At 56.5% G+C, this 4,592-nt stretch overlaps 1 long non-coding RNA gene across 3 annotated transcripts in view; it reads right to left on the bottom strand.

Annotated features, from left to right (window-relative positions):
* Positions 1–4,583: 4,583 nt before the first annotated feature.
* LOC112814747 (uncharacterized) overlaps positions 4,584–4,592 on the bottom strand; it is a 7,091-nt gene continuing 7,082 nt past the window's right edge. For 2 of the 3 annotated variants that reach the window (XR_012375222.1, XR_003205853.2), the window contains exon 5: positions 4,584–4,592. This exon is cut by the window's right edge and continues 872 nt beyond it. This is a non-coding gene — a long non-coding RNA (uncharacterized lncRNA). The other variant, XR_012375223.1, reaches the window with a different exon arrangement.

The following is a 4,592-nucleotide window of genomic DNA, read 5'->3' as shown; positions in this document are numbered from 1 at the left end:
TTTTTCCCCACTGACCCTGGAAACAATCCCTGAGGCCACGTGACTCCTCACACACATGCAGTGAGAGACACCCCTGTTGCTGCTCCGGGGGGGGACCCCCTGCTTCCCCGGCGTGCACTTCCTCACATGCACCAGGCTCTTTCCGCCACCCTCTCGGCTCAGGCCCGGCGCTCTCGGCCCAATCAGTGACGGTTCCTCCTGGGCCCTGCTCCCATCTTCCACCCACACTCACCTCCCCCAACCCCCGTGCAGTGCCCTGGCAGCCTCATGTTCAAGACTACGATCCGTGGCATCCTGTGGGAAGCCACCTTCTACCCTAAACCAACTGGACAAGAGCAACTCCGTGCCCCACGTGCCTGGCCTGTATCTGATTGGGACAGGTGCGCAACAAACCCAGGGGAATGAAGGAAGGGGTGCCCGGCTGGCTCAGTTTGGCACACAACTCTTAATCTCAGGGTCACGAGTTTGAGCCCCACGTTGGGCGTGGAGCCTACTTAAAAAAAGAAAGGGAATGAAGGAAGAGACAGGGAACAGGCCAAGGCTCAGGCTAAACCAGCCTTTATTTTTGTTTTCTTCAGTCCATTTCTGGGGCTGATCTCACAGTCGTGGCCTTTTCTCACCCTTAGAAAGGAAGCTGCTAGCCTCGGCACCAGTGTGAGGACCACGATCAGGCCCAGGGGGCAGGTGGGCAGCCTGCTGTGCTCCCCCAGGCTGGCTGTGGTGCAGACATGGTGGGCGGGTGTCAGCAAGCGGACGGACAATGAAGGCGGTGGAGGAGACAGTCTCCGCCGTGAGCAGCACTGGCAGGGAGACGCTGGCCGGCTGGCCCCAGCTCACAAGGCTTCCGAGCCGTGTGCGTGCAGTGAGTGATGGTGCCTGTGAGCTCATTTCGGAGAACCGGAGGCCACGGAAGAAGCTGTCACTCACTCACTGATTTAACCACCCGACCACTGTTTCTTCTGGAAGGTGGTGGCACGTACCTGAGCGCTTCTGGGGCCACCGTGGACTGCCATGGGCGTGACACTGGCAGGGCACTTCCAGGCCTTTCTCCTCCACAAGAGAGAGCGCACAGCCTGTCAGTGGCGGCTGGGATTTAAACCCACACACTCTGGCTTCAGAGCCTGTGATCTCAGCTACTAAACCATGTTGCTGCTCAGTAAGACATTCTGAGCTTTCCTTTCTCTTGGAAATCAGAAAAAGAGTAGATATCAGGATGCAGAGGCTGTTCTTTCAGCGGCAGGCCCGGGTGTGCGGAGATGGCTGGAGGGCGGCCGGGGATGTGCAGGAAGGGGAGCCGCCCCAGGTACTGGAGGAAAGCTGTCCCAGCCGGCAGGTCAGGGACTTGAGCGCTGGACTGCCCAGTGAAAAAGAAGGGGTCGTAAGCGGGGGGGGGGGGCTGGAAAGTCACATAAGGACAGCAGGGTGCTCGGAATCTCACCGAGCTGACCAGGTTCTGAGAAACCAGCCAGAAAGGCAAGGAAGAACAGAGAAGGGGGAGGTCAAAGGGTAGCGGCCAGGACTGAACGAGTCCAAAGGCAGATTCGGAAAGGATTTCTCCTGAGCCACGTGTGACGGTGCCACTGAGAGCTGGGCTTGGGGACCAGACAGCAGGTAACCTGCCTGGCACAGCACTGGACACCCAGCAAGTGCCTGATAATCAGCCCTCCACACTCTGTGACTCACAGCTCTAGTCCTTCTGGTTCACAATGAGACCTTAAACTGTTCCTGCTGGAATCAAAAACCTTTCAGGGAAAGACTAGCAGCAAGACGCTAGCAGGTACAGCTGGCAGGCACCTCCCAAGACAAGCCAGACACCTGCTCTCGCAGGTGTGCACAGGGCTGGGTGAGAGGCCCCGGCCACCGTCTTCTGTGAAGCATACACAAACCAGCCTGCAGAACGCCCTCTTCCCAAGTGTCTGGGGCCTGCAATGCGTCCTAACTCCCGGATGCTGCGGCTGCCATCACAAACCCCACAGCTGGGGCTGAGAGCTCAGACACTCACTCTCTCCCCACCCCGGGGGTTGCAGGTCCCAGACGAAGGTGTGGGCAGGCTAGTGCCTGCTGAGGCCTCTCTATGTGGCCTGCAGACTGGCATCTTCTCATCTTCTCCCTATGTCCTCATGTGGTCCTCCCTCGGTGCACATCTGTGCTTGATTTCCTCATGTCCCCGTCACTGGGATCAGGGTCCACCCTACTGACCTCACTTTAACCTAATCACCTCTTTAAAGACCCTCTCTCCAAATAGAGTCACATCTTGAGGTCCTGGGGGTCAGGATGTCAACATGTACATTTTCAGAGGGCAACTCAGCCCCTGAGAGCTCCCTTTCAAAACCGTGTAATCTTGGGATGCCTGGGTGGCTCAGTCATTGAGCGTCTGCCTTCAGCTCAGGTCATGATCCCATGGTTCTGGGATAGAGCCCTGCATCGGGCTCCCTGCTCGGCAGGAAGTCTGCTTCTCCCTCTCCCACTCCCCCTGCTTGTGTTCCCTCTCTCACTGTCTGTCAAATAAATAAATAAATAAAATCTTAAAAAAAAAACAAAAAACACAAAAAACCGTGTAATCTTATTTAAACAGTAGACCGCCGCCATGACCCCCTAGGCGCCAGTGTGCTGCAAGCAGCCTTCCCAGGAGTCAGACTTTTGAGCTCTGAGGTTGGCGGTGTCCCAGCCCTAGTTCAGAGGTAGGCAGCACGGGGGGTGGACTGACCTGCTCAGGGGCTCCTAGCCACAACACACAGGACCAGGATTTGAACCAGGCAGCCTCCCCCAGACCCCAGAACTCTCAGGCCCCGTTCTTGCTAGAGAGCAGCCCTGCAGGGACAGGTGGGCCTCAAGTTACGCAAGCGCCTTGCCCTCCCCCACGTGAGGACAGGTAACTGCCGGCCTTCCCTGGAGCAGGCTTAGGAATCCACGTCTCCCTGCTCCTTGTCTTCGGCACCTTCCCCCGGCTGCCCCCGCACACATGCCTCACGACGCACCTCATGCATTCCCCAAGACTAACCCCAAAGCATAAATAAATAAAACACGGATTAAAAACCTGTACATATGGGCGCCTGCGTGGCACAGTTGGTTGAGCATCTGCCTTCGGTTCAGGTCATGATCCCAGTGTCCTGGGATCGACTCCTGCATCAGGCTCCCTGCTCAGCGGGGAGTCAACTTCTCCCTCTGCCCTTCTCCCCTCTCATGCTCTCAATCTGTCTCTCTCAAATAAATAAAATCATAAAAAACCCCCAGTAAAATGAAAACAAAAACCTGTACATGAAGTCCTGTCTTGTTCTCTCTCTGCTAATGGAGGAGGGCAGACAGTGAGCACCTGCTCCGTGCCCGGCACACCCCCCCTTAGCAGCCCCGAGGAACAGGGCTCAGGAGGAAAAGGGAGCACCCAGTGGCCAAGAGCGAGAGTGGAGATGCAAACTTGACCACTCTGCCTGCGTCATGGTGGACATGAGCACTATGAGCGGAGTCCCCCAGTTTTGAGAAAAACACTAGTAATCTCAAAGGGAAGAGCTGGGACCGTGCAGACAAGACAGGGGTAGGCTCAGACCACGGTGCATGCAGATGCCATTCCTCCTGAGCCCCTGTTGGTAGGCCAGACCCTGGCATGGATCCCGACGTGGAGGGCCCCACGCTCAGGTGAATGCTCTGCTGGGCTCATCTCAAAATTCTTCCTACTTTTTGGACGGGGGACCCACACTTTCACCTTGCACGGAGCCCTGCAGTGACACGGCTGGTCCTGCATCCGAGGACAGGTGATGAGGACACGGATAGTCAGATGACTCCAGACGGAGGGAGCCCAGCGCTCCTTAGTGACATGCTCCCCCTCTCCCACTGTCACCTCGGCTCTGTCACCACGGAGCTGCACGCCATGCCACCTTCACCGCATTGGACTCCGCGTTTATGCCTCGTTCAAAGAGCTCATTTTGGTTCAGAAATCAAAGGGCAAATATTTTTAGACGAGCTGGTCAGCAAAGACAGTGTCTGTGATCCTGACATGACGAGCATGTTGTCTTCTGACATCAGGGGGAACCCACTCAGGTCCACCAATCAAAGACAGTTACCAGACCCCTCAGTTCCTAACCAACCACTTGGTGGCTCACACACATGAAATCATGGCGTCACTAAGCAGCCATACTGAGCGGCGACCGGCATATAACAAAGTGCACATATATGTGTGAGCTGATGAGTCAGGACACCTGCGCACACCCAGCCAGCAGCCTCCTGCCCCCGTCTGTCTCGCCAACCCCAGCCCCCCCCCCCCGTCTGTCTCCCCCACCCCAGCCCCGCCCCCAGGCAACCACGCAGCTGCCTTCTGTCACACAGGTCGGTTGCTGGCACTTTCTAGAATATTCTTAGGAGCGGAATCTGCCACGATTGTTTACCCATCTCGTCTCCTCAGTCCCGACCCCGAGGCCTCAACACGTCATGTTTTCTTCCCATAGACTTCTCGAGGCCTCAGATTCCCTTGCTGACCCTCCGATGCTGGTCCAGAACTTTCATTATAGACCACCATAGTCTGTGTTAGATGACAAATGTCACAGACCATGTCTACAGACAGAGGATACAGACGTCATAGTCCAGACGACAGATGACAC

Source organism: Callorhinus ursinus, unplaced genomic scaffold (genome assembly GCF_003265705.2).
Source record: "Callorhinus ursinus isolate GAN/ISIS: 27379988/994484 unplaced genomic scaffold, GSC_fseal_2.0 scaffold46, whole genome shotgun sequence".
Classification (NCBI taxonomy): Eukaryota; Metazoa; Chordata; class Mammalia; order Carnivora; family Otariidae; genus Callorhinus; species Callorhinus ursinus.
This window is presented reverse-complemented; position numbering and strand designations above follow the sequence as displayed.